Source organism: Protopterus annectens, chromosome 8.part1, assembly GCF_019279795.1.
Source record: "Protopterus annectens isolate FY-2018-M chromosome 8.part1, PAN1.0, whole genome shotgun sequence".
Lineage (NCBI taxonomy): Eukaryota > Metazoa > Chordata > Ceratodontiformes > Protopteridae > Protopterus > Protopterus annectens.
In genome coordinates this window covers 166969385-166996325 of record NC_056742.1, presented here as the reverse complement: position 1 = coordinate 166996325, position 26941 = coordinate 166969385, and the positions used below count along the sequence as shown (strand labels likewise).

General features: G+C 37.3%; 1 long non-coding RNA gene across 2 annotated transcripts in view; it reads left to right on the top strand.

The window, feature by feature from the left end:
- LOC122810269 overlaps positions 1–26941 on the top strand; it is a 1068874-nt gene that overhangs the window by 484919 nt on the left and 557014 nt on the right. Inside the window, exon 1 of one of the 2 annotated variants that reach the window (XR_006366074.1) lies at positions 15327–15363. The exons of the other annotated variant lie outside the window; for it this stretch is intronic. This is a non-coding gene — a long non-coding RNA (uncharacterized LOC122810269). Of the gene's footprint in view, positions 1–15326; positions 15364–26941 lie in introns of those variants that run through there. 2 annotated transcript variants of the gene reach the window in all.

Sequence of the window (26941 nt, the reverse complement as noted above, 5' to 3'; positions counted from 1 at the left end):
TTTTTTCATGGTAAACTATATATAGTTGCAGTCCTTCTGTTTTGTTTACAACTGAAGGGTATTCCCAGCTAAAGGCTTCTTAAATAGAAGTCCACTTGACATGCTTAAGATTTATGATCCGTCTGTTACAAGTTTCACTTGAATACTATTGTCATAAACAAAGTGGCATTGAGCAGAACTCTGATCAGCTGGCAATGTCCAGAAAAACCTTTTGAACTTCTCACCCTTACTAAAAAATACCACTGTTTAAACTTTTAAGCGCCTGAAAGGTCACCAACTGCAACCTGCTTGAAACCATAATCCCAACAGGGGCAAACAAGTCACCGCCTGTAGGACACAGGTCATTAGTATGCACACAGATTAATAAGCTGCATGATGCTGACTTTTATTTCTTTTTCATGGTGCTTATGATGCAGTTTGCAATAAAGCTGAAAACCCTTTTTTAATGCTTCACTTACACCCAAAAGGGAAAAAAAAAACAGCTTAAAAGCATCACATAGTAACTGAAGCTTTCAGGAAGATTTAACTGCAATATATTCAGGAGTCTGGGTCAAATGGTAAAAAAAGGTATGTATTACTTTATATGAACTTATCTAGCTAAAAAATCTCCAGATGTAATGGACTGAACATATGAAGTGCAATTTCCTCTTGCAATATTTAAAACATTAACAAAATGAGAGAAAATGAGCTTTCCAGAAGTAGTACACCACGATATATTTTTAAATGTGTGTTTATTGTTTATATTTATGTTAACTGCATCACTGGTAAGTGGTAAGACATAATCAAAGAGTTTAGCTGGTTTTCTAAGCCAGAATTAGGTGGAATGTAATAAGTTCATTGTAGCTATGGCAAGTCTGTTTTTTTTTGCTGGGAGGGGTGTTAATTTTTTAACCCTGCAAGATTTGCTAAGTGCATTTACAGTGTTATGAATGAGCATTGCTGATATTAGGTTCCAGAACCCATCTCCCTATGGTAACTCCACTCATACCAATACCCACAAATTCATATTAAGTGGTTTCATTAATTCTGACACATTAACTTAAAAAATGGCTTATGGTATTGTCAAAGTATTAAAGAAAAGGGAAATATTAAAATATTTATTGAGATGGAGAATGCAAGGATAAACAAGTAAAATAAAATCTTCTTGAAACCTGTTGGAGCACTGAAAGTTCTTATTCGATTAAACCTTACACGAAAACTATTTTAATTGATGTAAGACAACACATTTTTGCTCTGGAGAGATTTATCTGTGACATTATTGTAGTCTGAATTTTATTGAAAATATGTACCCAGAAAGAGTTGCAAAAGGTAAATGTCATACATATCTCTAGTGATTAGATATACCACACTTTTCCCAGCTTAAAAAGTCAGAGAGGAAATTATAAGAAACTTCAATTGTTAATGTTTAGTTCTAGCATATGTGTCTGTGTGTATATATATATATATATATATATATATATATATATATATATATGGGTCAACTTCTATATACCGAAATCCCATTAAACTGAAGACCAAAAACCCGAGACCAGAAACCCGAATATGCACATTCCTGAGACCTGCAAATATTGAATCCCATAATACCGAAAACAGTAAAGCAGAAATAACGTACTTGCATTCCAGCTAAATAACACACCAAAACCAACACAAACAAACTACTTTGTAACACAACTAGTAAACTGCAAAGCACCACTCAAACATTTATGAACAGCACCACACTTGACATACGTAAATTACACATTAAACACAATACAAACAAATCAAAACCATTTCAGGAATACTTTACTTAAACTTGTTCAAAAGACACTCTTCACAGAACTAAAAGAAACAACAACTACTGTATCTTTCACTTTAGCAGGGGAGCTACTCCCCTTAAATTAAATATACCAAGTCCAAGATCGCACTACCTTGAGAAAAATAGCAAACTCTGAACATACATATTGCTCAAGTATTACCACTTCTGCATCATTTAAACACTTTCTAATGCCATAAATTTCACAGACACCACAATACTTGAATGTAATATCCACCATACCCGTGTTTATGGCCTTATTGAAAATCCTTAAAGAGACAGTGCGCACTTCAACCACTTACCATTTAACTTTTATGAACATTTCAGTAATCTACTTGCTTGGGTTTGTGGTCTTGGTTTTCTGGTGTTCGATATTCTGAGAGATTTCGGGAAAGAGAAGGTAACCCATAGATATATATATATATATATATATATATATATGTATATATATATATATATATATATATATATATATATATATATATGAATTCCTATCAATTTGAGTTTTCTGAAACTCAAAATTCATATGGTCGAGGCCATATTATTGAGATTTTGGAAACTCAAAGCTTTTGAATGGAGATTGCAGTACAGTGAGGATTGGGAAATTTACCATTTTCTTCACTGTAGTGCAAGCTCAGAGTTGGTATATATCATTTGCAGGGGTAAGGGGAGCCCCTTGCATACATTTAAAAAAAGTAGATTTGTGTGATTTTTTGCTTTTTTTTTTTGATGTTCCAGTTTTTGGAAACTCAGTCATATGGTCTTGTCCATATGAATTTCAAGTTTCTGAAAACTCAATCATCTGACATAGATCCATATATATATCTATATATGTGTGTGTGTGTGTGTGTGTGTGTGTGTGTGTGTGTGTGTGTGTGTGTGTGTGTGTGTGTATGTGTGTGTGTGTTTTGGAAGCAGTAATGAGGGCACGACATGGCAATATTTGTGGAAATTGCGTCCAAGGTATACTGAAAGGCAACCAAAAGTTCTTGAACCACTCATTCAGAGAAGGAGGAGCAGGTATAGCTGTGATACAGCTAAGATAGGGAGCAGTAATGGGGCCACTCATCTAGTTTCTGCTCAACTCTTTCTCCTATTGTCTCTCTTCTTACAACCTATTGCCTAAAATTGCTGCTGAGTGTTGTAAAATAGTGTGGCCACTTGTTGATAGCAGCAGCTCCAGTACTTGGTGCCACACACAAAGTTTCTGCCACTCAGTCTTTCTTTTTTTGTATATTTTGCACTTCAGTTTGAGAAGCAGAGATACTTAATAAGTTAAACTCATTTATAATCATATACATAGTCATTATTCTGGCTCTGAATGATGACTGGGATTTTTATGAAGCAAGTTGGAATATTTTACAGTGGCTACTGTTTGTTTAAATTCACAGTACATTTATGTGACCATTATTTTTTTGCATTCAGATATCTGAGATATACACAGTCAATAAAGTGGCTAAGAATGCTGGGTGAGATTGGGGTGCTGTTGATGGATGAAAATAGCTTACAATCATGTAATTTGCTCATTTTAAATAGTCTTTGCAGCACTAATGTGCATTTGTGTGAAATTAGGTTGAAATACTTAACTTGTGGTTAATGTGTGTTTGTGTCCAACAAACTTAAAATGCATTACTGTGAACATTAGTTCTATCACAATCAGATCTGATGTGTAATCCTTTGCTAAAATAGCATTAACTGATGGACTGGAGATGGAGGTCTGTCTCTGAATGAAAATAACTTACTCTGTTGTAATTCTAAATATTTTTTAATGTGGTTTTCAAGAATAGTGGGCACTTGTTTGAGGTAAGTGGGTTTGCCTGGTTTATAAGACTAGTGTGCATTTGTAGGAAGTAAGTGGGAATATATTACCATAGGTATTGCTACGCGTTTGTGTATGATAAATTTGAAATGTATCACTGTGGCCATAGTTTTTCATCAGAATCAGGCATCTAAGATGTACTTAACTGTAACTGGTGGTTATAGTTTGGGCTTGCCTATGGATGAAGATAAATTATCCTTTAGTCATCTGCTCATTTTAAACAGTCATTAACTGAATTTCCAGTGTGTGTAGTCTGTTGGAATACCTTACTTTGACTATTGTGTGTTTGTGGGAACACACTTCAAATGTGTTACTGCAGCCAGTATTATTTTTCCACAATTGGATATCTAAGGTGCACATAGTCATTAAAGTGCTGGGTACATAGGCTGTTTGTATATGAAAATTACTCTGTTGACATCAAATTAAACATTCATTTTTCTGAACTGGAGGAATAGTGTGCATTTGCGTAAAGCAAATTTATTACTTTATCGTGGCCATTTTATCACAATTACAAGTGTGAGGGGTACACAGTCAATAAAATGTGCAGAACAGATGAGTGTAGACATTGATGGATTATGATTACAACAGCTTGAATGGGTCTTTTATGGTTGAACTGTTTTGAAATGGGCAATTTTGTTGTTATTGATTAATATATTTTGATTCACTTGTTACTGTGCTGTAACACTAGAAGTTTAAAACATATTCAGATTTTACTTAATTTAAAATCACTCTAGTAGATATGTATATACTTGAACCAATCAGGAAGGGGAATCAAGACCAATCATTCCAATTCAGCAGGTGTGTTTATGCATTTTTCTAATTTGAAAAAATGACCAGGGCCATGTTGGAGTTAATCCTTCATTGGTTGTAATGCGTCCTTAAACTGTTGACATCTAAAGGTGGGCCATTTTAGTCCTCACTGCCTCTGGTGTGCTAAAAGCTGCAGATATTGAGTTAAGAGCTGGTGGTGCTATTTGCTGTAAAATTAGATGAAACAATTCTGCAAATAGGAATGTTGCATAGTTAGTGCTACTTACAATGATGTTAGAAGAGCTGATTTTACAACTGGGAATGTTCAGTAGTTATCAGTAGACATTTTTGTTATAAACTGGTTTATAAAAGTCAGTACTCATATCAATCCTTGATTTGTTTAGGACTTCATACATTTGTTTTGATACTACAGTGTTGTGTTGTGTCTTTCTCTAGGATAGCAGACAGTGTGCCAGCATCTTTTCAGTTACATCATACATAATGGAAACCATAGTTCTGCCTCACTGTTGATTTAGTTTTCAGTAAATCTAACACAGGCCTGATTTACTCAATTGATACTCTTCCTCTGAAGATCATTGGGCATTAATAGTCTCATATCATTAAGTATTGATTTCCTTATCTCTGAAGTTATTTACTCCTTTTTATTTCTCAGATCATTTTAATGTTTCTGTACCAGGATCTTCGCTTATTGTTTTGTTATAAGTGTTTTACCTACAGTATTCCTTTATCCTCTCTTACAGTGTCCTTTTCATTTTTTATTAAATCAGTGTCTGTTTCTGATGACTGTTAATATCTTTCTTTGCTAATACTCTAGGGATATCATAATCTGCAATCATTTTTGCACAATCATCATCTGATTTAACATTACAGTCTTATTTTTCTTTCCAACTCATTGAAAGTCTTTTTTTTAATAAAATGCATTTATTAATATCACACAAAGCTCAGTAACTTGTGTACACACTCGATTACAAAACAGAAAGCAGACTATTACAACATTTTTTCCTTTGTACACATTGTGGAGATATGATTTTTGTTTTAACAATTATTCAATGCAGCATGACATATTGCTCAAGTCCTGCCTTCCCTGGAATATCACTCTGCCTCTTCATTCTGAACATTATTCTCTGTGTATTGTTACCACAGATTCCATTTATGTCTCTGTAGTTTACTCCCTACCTTTTCTACACATCCCACCTTCAGTTCTTTTATCTCTTTTACAACATTCAATAATTCATTTACAGTTGGTTTTGTTTTTGATTTCCTAGTAGTTACTGTTTTGGCTGCTCACAGTATAAAACTTAGTAGGGCCTTACTCTGTCAAGGCAATTCAGTTTCTGTTTTATAGTTCAAAACAGCAATTTCCTTAGTTAAAGTAATTTGCTTCCTTAACATTTCTGTCAAAATACCTTATAGGGAATTTCTAAAATGTATTAACTCATTACATTCTCCCAAAAAAACATGTTACCTCTCTTTCCCATCACATCTGCAGTAATTGCTGTCTACCTGTAGAAAAGTATCTATTTAAGGTATAACAATATCTATGCAAAAACGTCCTTACAAAATCCAAAACCTTCTAGTTTTGTTTTTTGCATATATGGGAGCCATAGAGATATCTTCCCATAGTTCATTTCTTTTCTATTCTCATTTCCAAATATTTTCTTCAGATTGATTTTGATATTTATAATGCTACTCATTAAATGTCTTATCAGATAATCAGCATGTGTTGTCTTTTCAAATTGGTGTGGCAGAAGTCTTACAAATTATGTCTCATTTCTGATTGCAGGTTTTACTTTGAGTTATTAAATATGCTTTCTAATTGTTTCAGAAATCTGATAAATACACAAAGAAATGTGCAAATGGAAATGCTCATATACCAAGACAAAAGCTGGAGCTTTCTTTTCCCTTTGTTTGCTTCTTGTTTGTTTGCAAACAGTGATATTGGCATAACACTGACTCTTTGCTTATAATGTTGCATCTGGCTTAATATTTTATTTTATTTATTTATTTATTTTTATTTATTTATTTAACATTTGTTGACCGGGAATGTCCGACTAGGTTCCACAGATCCTGTTTTCAGCGGAGGCCCGGGGAGAAATGCTCCAGATGCATGTCTTTGGAATGTGGGAGGAAACCGGAGTACCCGGAGGAAACCCACGCGAACACAGGGAGAACATGCAAACTCCACACAGAAGGCACCCCAGCCGAGAATCGAACCAGAGAACCTCTTGCTGTGAGGCGACAACGTTAACTGCTGCACCACTGCGCCGCCCTATAAAATAAAATAAAATAAAATAAAATAAAAAAATAGTATGAAAATAGTGATTCACTGGCTGAGTTCTTAGCTTTGGAGACATGTAGGAGGGATTTGTTGGAAGAGCGGAGATATCTAGGGGAGTTGTATGACTGTAAGAAGTTATGGAGAGCAGGAGTTTTAGCTGGGTGATGGCAGATTTTGTGAGCAAAGGTAAGTTGATTGAAGTGTAGTAGCTGCGGATGTTCCAGCCAGTTTAGTTGTCTAAGTGATGTGCAGTGATGGGGTCTATATGAAGCACCAGTTGCAAATTTGGCTATCAGTGTGCTGTGGTAGCATTGTCGCCTCACAGTTAGACGTTGCCCGTTCGATTCTCAGTGAGAGCGTCTTCTGTGTGGCGACATGCGTGAACGGGCATTCCTTCATTGAAGTTTGTGCATTAGGCCCAGCAAGCCAGCACGTAAAACTCTACTGCCAATCATTAGCGGACCGGAGTTCCGCTGTGGCGACCCCTAACCGGGAAAAGCCGAAAGAAGACATTATAGCAAGATTCACATTTGGCAAGGTCATTTTTATGGAGGTTGGTAAATACTGGGGAAGCGTATAAGAGAGTAGATAGGAGGTGCATTCGGGCAATAGTGGATTTAGTATTTTTGGTTAGGAATTGATTGTTCCTATGCAGCAGACCAAGTTTCTTCTGGACTTTTTTAATGGTTTGGGTAATATGTATGTCAAACTTCAGATTGTTGTCTATTTCGACACCTAGCAGTTTTGTGTGGATTGAGGGGGTAATGATATATTTGTTTTTGGATAAGATGCTGAAAAGTGGGGAGGGGGGGTTGTCTTGGGTGGAGGGGGTTTTGCCTGGATGGAAGAGAAGAAATTTTGTTTTGGACCATATCCTGTAAAACATGAATTTAGTTATAGTATGTTGAACTACATGCATCAAATAAAATATTTTTATACCTGAGGCCAATCATTTTTTTCAGCTTTTTATATACCTGAGGCCAATCATTTTTTTCAACTTTTTAGTGATTCTTGTTTTTACTCTTTGTCCATAAATGAAACATCATTCTTCACTAGCTGTTACAGTGGCCCTGTTATTATGGTAGCCTCTTTACAAACCTGGACCTCTAATTAACCATTACCAAATTACTTTGAACCTCTTTTGCTTTGGTTGGGGTTGTCAACTCATGTATATATCTTACCTTTTTTGGGATTGGTGCCACACCAGTTTTTGGAAAATAAAAATCCATAAAACCTAAGGTGGTGCTTGTCAAGCTCATACCTTTTCATATTTACTGCATGGCTATTATATTTTTAATCCAATACTTTTCTCAAAGATTCATTCTGTTCTTTCTCATCCTTGTCTTAGACTATAATGTCATCTCTGAAAAGTTCTTTGCACATGTAATTCCACTCTCTGAATGTATGGGATGCCAAATTATCTTATGGCTATGTGATTAGATAAATTTATATTGCTAAATTGATGTTCAAGTTGGTGCTAACTTGACCTATGATGCAAATACCTCTGTACTGATCTCACTCAATGTGTCATCCCATGCTTTTGCCAGGTACCTCTCTTTTGTATGGCTGTATTAGCTGTTCTCATGCTTACAGAAATCTTAACTTCACAAAGACCCTTAGACGTGGATTATTTTGCTATGAGTGAAACTTGTTTTGTGAGGCCTGATATGTCCACTTTCTGGAATTCCTTTATTTATTATATTTTGCTGCTGCTTATTTATTATATTTTGCTGAAAAAAACAGGTTGTGGATTGGCATAATGGTCAAGTTTTTTACCTCACAGATAAAAGGTACATGGTTTGATTCTTATCTTTAGGGTTGGAGGCTGGCATAATGGTGAAGGTGCTTACCTTATAGATACAAGGTGCAGGGTTTGATTCTGACACAGGGTAGCTGGCTAGGCTTAAAATGGCCCACAAAGGCAGTTAGCGTAGTACTAATCTGAGAATCTATGATGTACTGGATGCAGCCTAGGAGTCTTTGAATATTTAAACCTGAGGATTTGTTAGCTTCCCAATGTCACTGAATATTTGTATTCACTGAGAAGTTTATTTAAATTTATTATGTATGCCACCAGAGAAGTAGCAAGCTATTCTGGCCCCTGGAGAAGTTGCCTGATGTAACTCTCCTCTCAAAAAAGCTCTTGACTGGAACCAGAAAAAGTTCTTTTCTCTCTCTAAAATGTGACAAACTGCTTACAACCTTTATTCTACATATATATTTGTAATATTTTAAGTATGTAAATTTCATTGTGTTTGACCCGTGCCTTGGGCCATGACTGAAAATCTTTGGAACATTTCACTTAAATATAAGAAATATGATAGATAAAGAAAACAGCACTATACTTTTAATGATATTCTCTATCAAACTGCATACACTTCAGAACTCTTTTTGCTGTCTTTTCCATTTATACAAGTTCCTTGTGTTTCTGTTGCTCTCATTTCATTTTTTTCTCGATTTCTGTATTTGCTTTTTCCTTACGAATGTCTTACTCTTTACAGTGATTGGGTTTCTTTGCTTGAATATCTAAAATTTCAGGGTATCTAGAAAAATTCATCTGCTGTTGCCGAACTAGTGGTATACTGCTTTCCTGTTAACCCGGGTCTGCTAAATAACTGTATTAGCTTCATCTTAGTGACTCTGTTATGGATGTCATTTTACAGCGTCTGGCTAGTACCCTTAGTATTCTGTAATACATCAGTGTGGAATCATTTTCTTCTTGTTTGACACTAATAAATGCATATGTTTCATAGTTTACATTGTTCTTGGGCTTAAAGTGTTTAATTTCTTTAATGCATACTGAAACGTGTCATTTGGTCCTTCTTTGACTTCATTTAGACCACATACTTGTTCCCTTGCTATTTGCAATAATAACATCTTATGTAAAGTGTAAGGATATTGCATAATTTTGAAATCTGTCTACCCACTGTTTCCACTATGAGTTTGTATTACATGTTCATGTGTTTCAACTGTTAGCAGACTGAGAATTGCCACAGGCATTTTTAATCTCTTTATGCTGTATCTTTAAATATTTCTTGTATTCTAATATGACATTATATACCTTTCTCTCATGGCCATATAAAACAATGACAGAAAGGTTACCCATCTTTAATTTTCTTATTTCTAATAAAACTCATTTTTTCATCATTGAGTTTTATACCGCCACATTTGTGGGCTTGAAATTAAGATAAATGTGCACATTTCACAGAATTTGCAATGGCAGAGCAAATCCACTCATATTGACAGAACCTACAATAGAACTCTAGGGGGGTGAGGCTTGAGGACATTGCATAGATGGGTATGGCTTATTGTAAGTAAAATGCACAGAAAGAGCAGTTCAAACAGGCAGAATGCTAATTATAAGATTAGCTTTTTCACCATATACAAGGCAACATTGCCCTGAAAAGTTTGTCAATAAACAACTGGCACTTACAGATTTTATATCTTCAAAAATCATATTAAGGGCCAGATTGCAAAAAACTTCTGCTCAGGTAAGTGATTTACTCCAGTGTAAGGCCTTTCACACTTACAACAAAAGCAAGTCTTTTGGAATCAGGCTGCAGGTTTCCTGTACACAACGAAAAAAATCACAAATGAGATGAGGGTGAACCCATATAATTTCTCTAATCCATCCATCCTCAACCCCTTTTCCCATCTTAACACATATGGTTGGGGTGTCACTTTGACAGTGACAATCCTCTAATACCAAAGTCCACACTGCTGGGTGGCTGGCAGTACTGCATTTTTTTTCCACATCACACACACACACACACGTCTGCCAACTTAGAGGGTCCAATCCACCTACTACATGTCTTTGGAATGTAGGAGGAAACTGGAGTCCCAATGGTAACCCACACAAACACAGGGAGGATATGCAGACTTCACACAAATGGCACCCAGGCTGAGAATTGAACTGGAGAACCTCCTGCTGTGAGAAAAAACTCTATCTGCTGTGCCACTATACTGCCCACCCCACCATGTAATTTCTGTAATGAATAATCATTAATTACTGTGCAAGAATGCTTGCAGATTCTGTTTTAGCCAGTGAGCATCTCATGTTCATGCTGTCATCTGGTCAGGAAATGACAATGTGGAGAAACAGACCTTCCACAATCACTGCAAGTCTCCACTGTCACAGCAAGTAAAGATATGTGCCTGGTCATCGGATGTCTTGTTAGGTATGTTCTAATTATGAGTCAAGACTGCTTGGATAACTTTCTAAGCCATTTCTTTTACATTAAATATCATTTAGTTACTAGGTATAAATGGGCCAGCAGTAGGGCATCCATCGAGGTACTTTTCGGCACAGCAGGTGGGGAAAAAATATCTGAATATTTAACTTTCTTCAGCTGAAGTTAAGGTTCAGCAAAGTAGAAAGTACTGTGCCATTTAAACAAAAAACTGAGAGAGTACACACTAGCTAAACATGTTGGAAGACTGACATTTTACTGATGACGCACACACTCTATGTTACAGGGTGCAGTAGAAAGGAACATAAAGGCATGTGTGGTTGGCTATGCAGTCCCCTTTTTTTGACTCTTCTGCACCAAGTAAATGCACTGATTTATGGCCATTATCTCTTTGATAGCGAAATAAAGTAGGAAAAACAATGTACATTTATGAACTGCCCCTCACATGAGTATCCCAAAGCTCTGAACAATAAGAATAAAAAATGTTTCAATATAAAAATATTAAAAATTTACAAAGCAAAATGTTAAAATTGCCTGCTAATATAACATCAGCTATGAAACTGTAGCACTCAACATTCACTAGACACCTTTTTGTTTTGAAATATATAGTTTGCCATACAAACAGTGCTGCCCTTATTTGTTGGGTTAGCAGTTTTTTCCCTTCTTGTAGACAGTGTCCTCCTCAGAGGCTGTTGCCTCTTTCAATTTGGAAGCAGTAGCTCAGTGCAGAGAAACAAATTCAGAGAGACAGTTAACAGATTTAGACCTCATTCACAGCTCAATAACTTGTGTTCTTGAAATCCCTTTCACCCCTCCCCATCATGTACACATTACACAAAAGAGACGCTGTTAATGTTACTTCAGGCAGCCAAAGGTTTCACTGTGAGGTCAAAATGACACTGCTTTATGCTTTCATTTTGTTTTCCCTGGCAATCAAGGCTGAGGTTATCACTTAACTGGCAAAGAAGCGCTGTTCCATAGTTAATAATGAATAGCTTCCATAAAACAAGGCACAGTTCTAGTACCTCTAGTAAGGAATAACAGTCATCTTTAGAAACACAATTAATGTGCAGTTTATGTAGGAACAACATTAAAATGCAACATAAACTCGGCAGATGTGAATTATAAAGTACGAACATGGTAAATAACGTTGTGTTAATGCTAAGAAAAGCAAAATATGTAGCACTGATCTTCATAAACACGTATTATCCTTTGTAAAGCTGACTGCCTTTTTGTATATTCATTAAGATGAAAAATTATTTTCTAGGCCATAAAAGAAACCATAATCATAATTTGGAAAACAGCACTAGTCATATTGGAATGGCAGGCACTTAGTGTAATGTGTGAAGTCTAAAGGAAATACACTATATACATGCTTAAATGATCTTAGTGTCATAAAGAGGTACAGAATATATTTCATACTGGTATATTCCACAGCAAATCTATATTGATTATGCATTTGAACAGTATTTGTTTGTTGGACTAGCATGCCTTCAACTGTTCTACATTCAATCTGATAGCACAATTCCTTGATTCTACTGTGCTTGAATAGTATTTATTTAAACAGCTTAGAGAAAGAGGTGTCATATGAAAATCTGAGTTACTCTGTGGATTCCCAAAGTTAAAAGAAAAGGCTGTTCAGAAAGGACAGTGAAGCCTCCCTTTAACTCTCTAGGATACTAGGTAGAGAGGAGTCTCATTAGGGAAAGGGCAGGAGTCTCATTAGAGAAAGGGCCATTGTGTTGACAAGATAGAAAAGCAGCATTTTTGTGTCAGATAACTGCATCAGTGAATTCCTTAATTTTCATAAAGTGTTGCTGCCTTGTTATATAAAACTGTAATGGTGTGGAACAATGGAAGCTTTATACCTACATAAACTTTTCATTTTTTCCCTATACGTTAGTTAAAAAGTGATTTTTTTTTATTGCCTACACTTTTGCATTGATAAATTCAGATACTCTCAGTTGGCTTTGCATTTGGACAGCTATCTGATTCTCAGTACTGGTGTATACTGAACAGCTGTAAGAAAAAAAAGTTCTTTCTGGCATGTGTTCACAATTTCTAACTCTAACAGTATAGTATGCCCATTGAAGAAAGTTATTTATACTTTCAGTGAGGCATAGACACGTTACTTTTATTTTCTGTCTGTTATTAAATAGAAAAGGAACTATTTAAACTTTTTTTTTACATTCTTATCACTGGATATAAAGGAAATTAAGTTGTTGGCTGTGGGGTGTTTGTGGCTATAAGACTCAAAGCATGACAACAGAGCATAGATTTTCAGAGTCTGTCATGATGAGCTTTCCTCAAAACGAAGATAAGTATGTGAGCTAAATGGGCCTCCTCATGCAAAAAAGGGCAAGTTGCAATACACATCACGAATACAAATTTAAGATAGTTAAGGTTTGGTTTAGTAAATAATTCTTGTGCTATTAAAATCCAGTCACATGCACATTTTTACTTACTATAATCCTTGTGAACAACACTATTTGTTGACTTGGTTGCCCTACCACTGAAGTAGCTCTAGGTCTTCCCAGTGAAACTGGCCTCACAGTTTTAGAAATGTTGCACTAAAGAAGTTAGAACCAATGACCACAGCAAACTTTTGCTCACTTAATGTTCTCTTAGTATTAATTTTAGTTTGGATTTCTATAGGTCTTCTTGCATATCAGCATTATTTTTTGGTTGTTTTCCATGCGTTTTTGTTTTTTAATGTATTTATATTGTAATTTTTAGCTGTGAGACTTATTCTTTAACAGCACTATATTTTTTATACAGTCCAATGATAACTTGTCTCTAATGTATTATTGTGACTCTTGGTAAAGACTCTTAGTTTTACAGACAATTCAACGTGATTGGTCTAAGTTAAACACGTTTCAGTTTTGAATTATCTACAAAAGGGATTTATTAACTGAAGTAATTAAGTGCTGATGAAGTCCTTACACTTACAGGACAAAAGTGCTTAACCTATATCTGTTTACAGTCCTTGCTTGATCAGTTCATTTGTTTTTAATGTGCGTTACTATCTACAATAAATTTCTTCTGGATTTTATTTTACCATTGGTTGTTTATCTTGTAAGTAAGGCCTACTAAGGCAACACTTCATGTGCAGGAGCTTGTTTTGGTTATTTGTTTTCACTTCATTCGTTGCTGTATGGGTACATGTCTTTCCTAGGTTCTTAATTGTTGGCACTAAAGAAATTCCCAACCACATGCTTCAGCTACAAATTCCCATTGTTTAACTCTATAAAGACTCAACTGAGTTAAATGGTTACATTTCAACCTTGTAAATAAATGAAAGTATGTTTTTTTTCTTTTGTGTTTGTCTATGTTGGGGCGGGGCTTGCCTCACTGTACACTTCAGCAAACATGGAGAAGGGAGAAATCTCCCAAACCAAACTATGCTGTGTGCATACTTAGAAATTGTACTGGCACTAATTTTCCATAGAAAACAGGAAGTGATAGTGTGGAGTTGTGTTTAGGTGAAGTGTATGAAACACAACTTTTAAAATCTTGGTACAAGAAATTGGACAGAGCCTAAAATAATGGGAGGCAAAGACCCAAAAGTAGACAAATTTTAAATATTGCTCTTATAAACTTGAAAAGTTGTTAGAGTAATAGGATTTGTGTTAGCATGTATTTTATGAAGGATATAAAATCTGAAACTCAAATATGAGTCATTATTTAGTGACTTCAGTCCTCAGTGATTTGCCAGAAAAACACAAATTTCATGAGGAACAGACCAAAAATTTGAGACAAAAATCTGGACAATTTTGAGAGGTATGGTAAGAAAGCCAACCTGGTATTGTTATGAGAAAGATTTTTTTTTTTTTACAAATTTGTGCAGAGTTGCATTTTTGGATAAGTTGTCTTGTTTGTTAAGAAAAAGCCTTTAATAAATAATTGGTTGATAATCATTACAGGTATTGTGAAATTATGAAATGGATGATAGTAAACACTAGGTAAAATTCAAAGTGGCAAACAAAACACCATACACTAGTCTAAAATCGGTTTAATTCTGCATAGTCTCTTTGACTAGGCATCATGCATTAGGTTGTTACAGCTGATTCATAGGTTTACATCAGTCTATAGGATTCTTTTTCCAGAGCATAACTCACCTAATAAATTCTAGAAATCACATAAGCTCTTTTCTATCAAATATGGATTACAACATTGAAAAAACCTGCAGGGTTTCTGTTTAATTCCACTGAAACATTTTACAAGTCGTTGGTTTCACCTAGAGTAACCTGCACACATTTAGATTGCCTAACTGCCCTTATGGACATTTTTTAAATATAACCTTTTTGTAATGTGATTGGTACAGCAGTTCCACCCTTATTACACATTCATTATTGTGTGATTGTTTTTTTTTTCTCTTTGTAAACTAATTAAAGTAATGTTATACATTCAAGATATTGTTTCGGCTTCCCCAGTCGTCTGTGTGTGCTAATGCTGAATTTTCTTTTTCTTTTTTAGGTAAGTTTTTCCTCTCTTCTGGTTGCATTGCCTAATAGTAAGTATTCATTTAATGTTACTGATTCCACTCAGTGTTAATTAAGAACACTGATTTTATTTCAAAATTTTAGACATTATTTGGAAGAGCATAGAGATATCCAGCTAGGGCAGGATAGTGGTTGTACATAAATCTTGTTACTTTATTTTACAATTTTCAGGTGTCAGATTACCCACTGAGTGCACAGTTAATGTCAGATTATTTTAGTCAAATTAGGCTACTGCATATGCCAACCAGGCACATTTCACCAGATGAATGCTTTCCTGTGCTTATAAAGTACATTTCATGCCAGTGTTGCCCCTGTAAGTGTATCAGTGATTGCTATGTATGCTGTCTTGTATGTTTTGTATAATCCTTTCGCTGCTGTACAGAATCAGTTTATGTAGATTCTTGCTAACTAAGCTACAAAGGAGCATCAACAACTTCAAAACTCAGAAACAAGTTTTTCTCCTGTAATATTAAAATTTTCTAGAACTTTCATTTCTAATATAATTTTATAATTTATTTAATTTTATTCATCCATCCATCCAATGTTGTTGAGTTATATCTAACTCCTGAATCAATCCCATGAACAGCTGACACAATCAAAGTAGGAATCAAAGTAAATTATCAGACATTTCTTCCATATAACAAGCATACTCTGTACACATACAGAGAACTTACTAATCTGCCTATTAGAGGACTTTGGGATGTGAGAAGAAACCAGAGTGTCCAGAGAAAACCCACATGAACATAGGGAGGAAATGCAAACTCTCTACTTAAGGCACCTTCCTCAGGAATTGAACCGGAGAACCTGTTACTGATGTGAGGTGAGTGTGTTACTGCGCCATTATAGTTTCATAAATTTCCTTGGGAGACAGCACATTTCTGGTAGTGTTCTTTTCATGCTGGACTTTTGCAGTTTGTTTTTTTTTTCAGTTTTGATCTCTCACCCCCTTTTACTCCAAATCCTTTCACATAGAGAGGTGGCATAATGACATGCATGCTACTCAGCAGCCTCAATAACTACCAACCTTTATATTTTAATTTTAGTTTTTTATTGCAGTGACATGGGCCACACACACGTTCTTCTTTCCCACTACTGCATTTACCTTGTGATTTCCATGAGACCTAATAGAGTATTGCAGCATGTTAATTTAATTTGTCTTGCTAAATACTAAAAGTGCATACACATATATATATATATATATATTTGGAAATGACTAAGGTGTCCTTTAACATTTTGAGCATCCTTGTCTAATTTCTATTGTTTCTAATTCAGAGGAGAATTTCTGTTGCCTAAACAGGCTTGAACTTCCTCACTACCTCTCCTACCTGCAACTAACAACTGCACACAAAATAATCTTTAAACAATCTGACTGCCCTGCTCTTACCCCAATTTTAAGTCTCTATCATCCAAGTAGACAACTCAGATCTGCGAATCAGCACCTTTTGACAGTAGATGAAGCTAATCTGCCAGCTTGCCAGCTTCTATACTCCTGCTCAGTAGTTAAACATGGAATACCCTACCACTAGCTATCAGGACTAGTCAAAATCCTGCCACTTTTCAAAACCTCTCTAAGAGACTACTTATCTTCTGTCTGAAATTGTATTTGCTGCTTGTCTCCTCCTCTCAAATCCTAACATCTACTACTGATTACCAACATTAATGTTTAGCATTTACTATGTATGAATATCAGGTGTAAGCCTTACTGTTCCTACAGTCAGAAAATCTAATTGTGTCATTTTATTATTATTCCTGTAATATATCCAATTGTTACATATGTTACGTTTGTTGTATGTACTCTTGAATTGTACACATTGCATCGTAGTTACTCTGTGTGATTACTTTATATACTTTCTATTCATGGAGCTTTTCTCCCCAGGCCTCCACTGAAAATGGGCTCATTACAGCCCAGTGGACTACCCTGGTAAACAAATGCAAATAAATATGTATATTATGTTGATCACCTGCACTGCTTTTTATTATAAGAAGTACAGCACACTGTCTGTTCTGCAGCAGAAAGGTATCTTTACAGAAAGTGACTATTTCAGAAACTGGCTTTTGAACTGTATCAGCCATGGGAATTTTTGATACAGACAGATGTTCTTTTGTACATAACCAGATTCACAATACAAAGGAAGTCTGGTACTGTCTTTAGCAAGAAAGATCATTTTGTAAGGGCTGTTTCTCAATGAATACTTACTCCTTTTTCTCTTTAGACAATAATTATCTGTGATTCTTTCAGTATGCTGTGACATATCTTTGTGTACCTCACTCTTGATATCAGATTTTCTTCAACATTTTGAACTAGTCAGTTAACCCTTGTCTTGCTGGATTGGTTGCCTTATGTGGGACTAATCATACTTGATACATTCTGAAGCTTGTTGAAACTTTGTGACTAATACTTAAGAGAGGGGATAGACCATGGAATAAATGTGCTGTGTATGGTCAATGTAATGGACATACTCAGAGAAACTAGATGGTTATGCCATGATGTCCTGCTATATGAATACAAACCTGAATGTAGTAGGGCCACTGGTCTCTGCTACATAAGAGTCATTACTCCTGTGTTACCCCACCCTCCCACATTGAATGAATAGGTCTCTTTTGAATTTCATCCTTTCCCTTTTAGTCAACTATAGTGGAAATCAAGTCTAAGTTTCAATCCCCAGTTACTGGCTGTGTGGGAGACACCTTGCATGTATAGCACTATGATAGCATATTCTTTGTGGTTTGATTTGTTTCAAGTGATCAGCACAAAACAATAGAGTCTATATGTGTAAAAATCATACTGTAAATATTTACAGGGTTATTGCTGAAAAGGCCATGGTGACAATCCTACTGTACTTGTTTCTTTAAATAAATTATTTAGCCCAGTGCACTTTTTTGTTGAAATGGCCAGAAGTATACCACATATCTGTGGAAGTCCATTACTGCCCCCCCATAGCAGAACAGTGGAAGAGAAGAACATTAAACTAAATAAATATCGAACAGCATATTGTTGATGCTAGGGGTGCATCACTGAAACCATGCAGGTATTGCTTCACCTGTAGATTCTGGAACTACACGATTGATGACTTATTGGTAGAATGGGCGTTCATAACTGAATAAGATGTGGGAAGTAGCCAGTCATATTTTCAGTGGTAATGTATGATTATAGTGTAGAGTTGCAGCCCACTGTTCTGTGATTTATGTTTTATGTTTATTGTTCAGATTTTAATGATACACATTGTTATAAAGTATGTTACTGAAGTGTTAGTTATCTGCCTAGATTACTGAATGTCGCATTTTCTGCCTTATGTTTTTGTTTTCCTTTCCTTTTCCCCCAGTTTATTGCATATACCTCATTTAGCTTGTAATGGGTGCATTTTGTGAGAATATAAAAATACAAGGCAGAAAGAGTGATTGGTCATAGGAATGTGATACTAGAGATTCAAGATGTAAAGTGTACTAGGAATGCAACTTATGTACCAGACAAAATTAACTGAAGTCAAACTAATTGAAAGATTGGATGAATTCCTAAAAGTTCAGCATATAACCTATAAAGAAAACATGGAATAAGTTTGAGAATCTGGTTGGTAAAATGTATTACTTTGTGCTGCTATCCCATGATAAGCCTGACTGAGGCATCTAATCTGTCTGACTCCATTTTTTTTAGTCTGACCTTCCTCTTCCTTTATACTTTGTGAATGGTATAATTAATTAAAATTATTTTTCAGTGAATATCTGAAAGTTACCATTATTAGTAAATGGTTACAATTGCGTATTTTATTGTAGAAGTTCAGATCTGAAAGCACCTTTGGGGTTTAAGGCTGTTATAACAGACACAATATCAGAAACCCCTACCAAATACGTTATTCCTTTTAAATAATGCTATGGTCAAAGGGCAGTGATTCAAAAAGGCAAGAATGTGATCCCTAGCTGTATAACTATTGTCTTTTGAAAATATATGCAAAATGTTAAGCACAGGCCTTCGTGTAATGCTTATGCTGTTTTGAACTCTAAGTTCATTTGTAAAAGGGGAGGAGCATTGGATATGTGCATCTGTGCACGTGCAGGATTCCTGTTTATTTTATTTGATTGATTGCGAGATTGATTTATATATGTTCTTTAGGCAAGCCATCTGACTACACTAGACTCATTTTCAAATGTTAAGCACGGGCCTTCGTCTAATGCTTATGCTGTTTTCTGCCCTAAGTTCATTTGTAAAAGGGGAGGAGCATTGGATATGTGCATCTGTGCATGTGCAGGATTCCTGTTTATTTGATTTGATTGATTGCGTTATTGATTTATATATGTTCTTTAGACAAGACATCTGACGACACTAGACTCATTTTCAAAGCGCAAAGGAAGTAATCTCTAGTGTACAAAGTCAAACCATTTATAGTCAGCTACAATTGTTAATGTGTTTTATGCATAGTATGTGTGGTACATGGACAATTGTGATTACACTCCAAACTTAGGAAAAAGATTAACTTGTCATGGACATGTGAGACACAATCTTAACAGTGGTTAAGAAAATCCTGCTAAGGACATCCAAGTGCTGTTTAGATCTGGTCTCATGCTAGCAACTAACAGAGGACAGTGCTGGGCAGCAAAGAACAGCATTAAAAGGTAAAACAGCTTTTAAAACTTGTTAGATGCTTTGCTCAGTTGTTAGATGCTTTGTTCAGCCACACTTTTGTAATAAAAAATGTGACAGAACAAACTAACAGATTTTAAAGCTGTTAGTTCTACACAGGGACACTTAATATCATCCGACAGATAGCAGGAAGAAACTGAGTGCTTTACCAGCTTTCAAAGGCTTTGAAAACCTGTTTAAACACTTTACACTCCTACATTGCTCTTAAGGTGAATTTCTTGACATCCATGTCTCAAACACACATTAAGCTGGTTATGATCAGAGATCCAATCAAAATCCTCTTTAAAGTTCAGGCAGTAACATACTGTAAGCAAAGTTTTTAACTTAGGCAAATGTTATATTGATTAGTAAGGGTACAAATGAAATTTTTAGCATCAGTGATGCTAATTATTACAAAGGTTAAAAATAGCATGTCATAAATTAAGGAATTAGTGTATGATATATTTAATAATGCAGTGAAAAGGATAGTAGAGAGAGAGTCATAAATCCAATGGAAAAGGACAGCAAACAGGGCAAAGATGCAAAAGTGACAGCCAACAGCTAACAGGGTAGAATAAGAAACACAGTAGTAAATTCATCTAGGAGCAGGAAAAGGAAATCTACCATGCAGGCAGAGTATGAGTAATGGTACAGAGTACTACAGATAAGATAAACAGGAAGAAAATTAAGAGAAACAGGGAACAGAGGAAAGATCTAGCTATCAAAAAGAAAAGGCTTGCACAGGTATAACGCAAGGGAGAATTTTTTCAGGAGTAGGTAACCAGTGAGACAAGAAGAATGTAGTAGAGGTAAAAGGGGGCAAAGGTGGTATTAGTTGGAGAAGGAATAGGAGAAAATAAATCAAGATAAAAGACAGTATAGCTAAGATCTTTCTACTTGGCTTATCAGCCAGTGAAGAAGAATCATGCTAACATCAAGTTAAATTATTGAAAAGTTCAAAAGTTCATAGTCGATTACTAGGCTAATGGTTTAAGAGCTCTTACAAGCCTAGCCAGTATAACCTGATTTTACCCAAGATATGGCCCCTGGGGCAAGTGGATGGCATGAATTTGTGCCTATGCCTTGAGTATCTTGCAGACTGACCGTGTCCATAAGGGACATAGGCTTTACCCCAGGTGTGAATTTGTGATTCCCCATCCATTGATCCAAATTGCATTTGAAGAGGGCCAGGGAATGTCTCTGCTTAACAAGAATAAGAAGCCTGTTCCTGAAGGGGCAATCTCTGAGACACATATCTGTCTCTCCAGTATGTTTTGTTTGATTCACTAAGTTCCGATCCCTAGATCAGGTGACCATCTTGCTGTTTGACTTGCAGATGTGTAGCAGTTTCATCAGGGCTGTCTTGTAGGTCAGGCACAGGTCACCCCTTAATAGTCGATAGGAGACAGAGCTAAGGGATAGGGCTTTTAGTCTGTCAACATATGACATGTTGTTTACACCTTGATTTTTTTTTGTGAGGAACCTCTGAGGTTGCTCCATATGCTGTAATTGTAAAGTAATACCAAATGGTGCACTATACTTGATTATTATTCTAATGAGGGCTGGGTATATCAGGACTATAATTTTCTTGGATCTGGATGCAATACCTCTGCTTATAAGTTGTGCCACATAGAAGGACTTCCTTGTGACGTACCCTCTCTGGGCCAGTAATCAAGGAGCCTGAATTCTCACCACTGGCACTGGAGAGGAACGATCACTTGGAACAAAAATGGATACACCCAGTATTTCCAGATCCAGCTGTCTGCATCAAGCACAATTTCCCTTAAGAGCACACAGGGAGCACACTCAGTCTGGGGGCTGGGTTTCCCTCTCTCTCCTGAGCTCCAGTAAAACTCCCCACAGGCACAGCAGTAGAGTTGAGTCCTCAGCCAAGTGTCCAAGCCAAGTCTTCCAGTACCCTTTCTGTGAAACCAGTGCTTTGTGTCCCTGCTGCAAGCAGCTGATACACACACTATCTCAGATTTGATTTTCACACACCCCCAGGAAAGGCTGACGCAGATTTGCTAGCTATGCCCCCTTCTACCCAGGCTATAAGGTAGTTACACTGCCAGCAGACAATCCAAAGCCAGCTACCTTAAGGCTGTTACAAGGGTATCCAATTATAGTGAGTGAAATTAATATTAGAACCAATTATAGTGTTTGATCAGTAGAGTAAGGCTTTCAGGAGTGGCCACAGAGTGACCAAATAGATATAAGTACTCTCAAAGGTTAAAATATTCTCTAAAGGACGAACTACAATGAAAAGTTTAAATAAATTTAATAATAAATAATAAAAGAACATGAAAATACTAAATATCTATTTGCAATAAACACCAGAGTTTCAGCACAGGAAATATTAAAATAACACAGATGCATAGATTCACACAGATACAGAAAAACAGTACTTACCTAATCTCACTGTATTTTCCTGACTGATCTAAAGAATTACTATTCACTGGTCACTTGTTAGAGCAAGGCAATATGAAGTAAGTGAGGAGACCTTCTTTGTCATTTTCCAAGAAAAGACTAGCCTGAGACTTCATCTAGTATTAAAACATCATTTTTGTGATGGATTACAGAATGACATTATACACATCTGTTCATCTGACTTCTGGCTCCCATACTTCTCCCATTACCAGAAACTGAACCAGGATCTCACAAATATGTGTCACCATACACACAGATAGAGCTTTGCTAAGATCTGTTGGAGATTCTGGAAGTCATAAAACAATACACTTCCCACAGGAGCTAATAAACCATTTTCTGTCACAGGCATTTTGTCTCTGGCTATAGTCAGAACTGTAAAATACAATCTTTATGGCCTAAATTAAGCAATTTAATTTCATACTATTTTTCTGCTGAGCTTAACCTCGTCTCTTCCGGTATCCTCTGTTGCAATATTAATTTCAATAGTTATAATACAGTCTGACATACAAGTTTATCTCTTTTAATGTCCAGCAGGACACACTGTTGGTACATTTGTAATACAGCTTTACGAATACATTTTTCAACACAAGCATCTGTACAATCAGTTTGATATACAAATGACATATAATTCTTTACAAAATTCCAGCTAGCTATACTGGCATATGTTACACATCCACTGCCCTCCTTCTCCTGGCATAGCTGGCAATACATTAAATTGTGACATCTGTCACTCCTTTGAAGACTCAAGCTAGTTTTTCAAGTGACCCTTGAAAAACATTGTTTGAGAGGAATGGGGCTGTCTGGATATACATTAACCCATGCCCTGTCTTGAGATCCCATCTGCATTGGCATTGCTGACCACACTACAGTGCTGCAGTGTCATGTCATATGCCTGCAACCCTGAACTCCACCTTAGTAACTTGTCATTTTGCTGGCTGGTTTGATGTAGCCATAGATCCCTTTCAGATTCCTCCTGCCACCTACTGCAAATGCTTAGCGCAAGGGCCTCCCTGTCATGATAAAGCTTACCACTTTGAAGGGTCCTTCCCAAGCTGCCAGCAGCTTATTGTGTCTAACAAGAAAAAGAACCATAACCTGCTGTCCCACAGTACACTCTCGGGTTTGAGCATTATTGTCATACCAGACATTTTTCTGCTGTTGGACTTCTGCCAGGTTCTCCTGGGCCAAGCCCATGAGCTCCCTAAGCCTTGTCCTGAGGTTAAGGACATATGCCACAACAGATTCCTTGTGGGATTTGTACTCACCCTCCCACTCATCACAGATCAAATCTAACGCCCCCCTCACCCTACGTCCGTACAGCAACTCAAAGTGTCAAAAACCTGTGGATTCCTGGGGTGCCTGTCTGTATGCAGACAGCAGATTGTCCCACTCTCTCTTAAACTGATCTTCAAGTGCCTGTAGCATGGTCTTTAGTGTAGAGTTTAACCTCTACACATGGCCATTAGTCCGGGGTGGTAGTGGTGGTCTTTAGGTGCTTCATATCATAGCACTCCCACAGACAAGCCAACAGGTCTGACATGATATTGGCACCTCTGTCAGTCAGTATTTCTCTGAGGAAAGCTGGCCTGCTGAAACTTTCTTAACAAAGCATATGCCATCTTCTCTGCCTTGATGGAGGACAGAGCCACCACCTCAGGGTATCTAGTAGCATAATATATTACCACCAGAATATACTTCTTCCCTGTGGAACTTGGGGAACTCTGAGGCCCCACAGTATCCATAGATATCTTCTGAAATGGCTGCTCAATCACAGGCAAAGACATCAAAGGAGCTTTGACCTTGTCTCATGCAATGCCTACTTTTTGGTACTGCTCTCAGGACCTGCAGTACTTTATTAAATCTATTGCAATCCCAGGCAGTAAAAGTTCTGCATAATACATCTTTTGGTATGCTTTATGCCCATATGACTTGCAAAAGGAATGTCACGGGCTATGGCTAGACATCCAATATGGTAGGCTGTAGGCACTACCAACTTCTGCATTACCTCACCCTGTAGCTCTCCCTCAGGAGTCCACTCTCTGTTTATTAAACCCTTTGTTCCAGGATACAGACTTCCCTTTTCCTTGAAAATCAGGTGCTTCCCTAGATACCTCCCTCCAACCTCTTTATGTAGGATCCGAGAACTGAGCCTGTCTCAACTCTATCTTTGTGACCCTTTCCAGCTGCCTTTCCACAGGAAGCCTGTTATCCTCTGACAGCGGTGTCTCACTGTCAGCCTGAGTACTACCACTCACCTCTGCCCCCACAGTCACTCTGTCCAAAGGAACATCAGTACCTACCAGCAGCTGTGGCTCACCTTCAGGCTCACTGCTACAGGATAGCTCCCTCCCTGAAGTAACCACCTGACCAGCCCTGGCTTCAGGTGTGGGGCCTGTGTCTCCCTCAGACTACCAGACCTACATACCTGCCTCCAAGCCTGACTGCATGTAACTGCATACACACAAGGTACTGCATTATCAAAATAATTTCCTATCAAAACATCTGCAGGGATATCCTCAAACACACCTACTTGCTTGCTTCCTTTTCTACCCTCCCAGTCAAGGTGAACCCTGGTCAAAGGCATTTGGAATGGGGTCTCTCCTAAAGCTCTGACTGGAGTGGACTGCCCAAGGAAGTACTACTCCTCTTTAACCACTGCAGGCTTCACAGTGGTTATATTAGAGGCTGTGTCTCTCTTAGCAGTGGCCTGTTTTCCATCCACAAAGATCAGATATAAACACTGGTGGTAACTTGATACCCCTGTTGTCTCCAGACAACTTACCACCGGCATGCTGTTATTCCCACTTGCTGGCTCCCCCACCTTTTGTTCCTCACCTTACTTCCAGGGGCATCTGTATGATACATTGCCTCACTAGTTACACTTAAAACCTTTAACCCTTGATCCTGGCCTTGTACCTGAACTAGTGGCTTCCCCTGTTATGGGTGGACTCTGTTGTGGTAGTTTAGGCTGCCCACCATGGTTTCCCTTATATCCGTGTGCAGAACTGGATATCCCCTTCCTGTGCAGTGATGCTCTGCTTGCTAAGTAGAGATCTCCTTTTTTCCCCAGCTCATCCATAGAATTACTATCCCGGTCTGCCAACAGTTTCTCATGTCGTCAGGCAAAGTGCTAAGTACTTGTTCCCTCACCAAAAGGTATGCCATCCCTTCAGAACCGATGACCTGACACCCACTCATCCACCTATGAAAATAAGTGCCTAACTCAGCAATATAATCACATACACTTTCATCTGTCTTGTGTCTGTACTCATGAATCTATTTTCTGTAAGCTTCAGGTGTTACCTTAAAACATTCTTGTAAACAATGTTTTACACTATCATAGTTTATACAGTCAATATCACATTCCTCCCCACTGTGAACACATGGCAGTCAAAGTTCAGGCTGCTGTCTAGCTGTGTACCTAGATCTCTCACCTCTGAGTCTGCTCTTAGGGATGTGCTATTGATGTTGTAATTTGCATGGGTATTTGACTTCCAAAAGGGTATAATAATGCATTTTTTTGCATTTAGTTTTAGGCCACGGTTCTGGCACCCTCCGGAAGGGTACCTACATCACTGGGGGATTCAGTGATTGTCTCCGGCTTGCATTTGTCAGCAAACTTTGTCATCTGGAGGCCTTCCACATTAGCCTTGACTTCTGAGAAGTATATTCCAAACAGGAATCAAAAGGGAAATGAAAGGTCATGCTGCTAAATGCTAGGAGTCTAAACATGAAACTGCACTCACTGCAAGCATTCCTAACCCTGGAAGATGCTGGCATTTGTGCAGTCATAGTAACCTGGTTCAAAGCTGTGGAGAGCACCCCAGCATTACCAGATTACTCATCTTGTCACTTATTCAGACCCCAAACCGTGGGCAACAAAGCAAAAGGAGGTGGAGTTGCAATATAAATAAAAGACATACACACCTCCAGACTGGTCAAACAGTATGATACACAGGAAACACTCCAGGTGCAGTTAACCATTGACAAGACCCCTATTCAAATCATAGCTAGTTACAGCCCCCTAACTTTGACTCAAGATGGACACTCCACCTATCTGGACCTCTTAGAATCTATCAAGATTCATCCCTTTGCCCTGATCCTGGTTGACTTTAACTATCCAACCATTGACTGGAAGAAAAAACAGCAGTTTTCTGTTGAATGTCACCAAGCACGAGCCACGTGCTTGGTGACATTCAACAGAAAACTGCTGTTTTTTCTTGGTTGCTGTTTGGCTTGGTTGTTGGTTTTGGTCGTTTTTGCATTGACTGGAAGAACTAATCATGCCAAAACACAAATGCCCAGAGATTCCTTGATTTTGTCAATGCAAATGCTTTGGACCAGCTGGTCGACACCCCCCACAAGCAGTGAAATATCTTGGACTTGGTATTAACCAACATGAGTAACTACTGCAGCATCCCTACAGTGTCATCCTCCCTGGTAAGATCTGACCACAAAGTGGTCACCTTCAAAGTCACCATCTGTCCTGACCCACCCCTAGCTAGGATCAAAGAAAAGAAAACTTCTCCAAAGCTGATTACAACCTC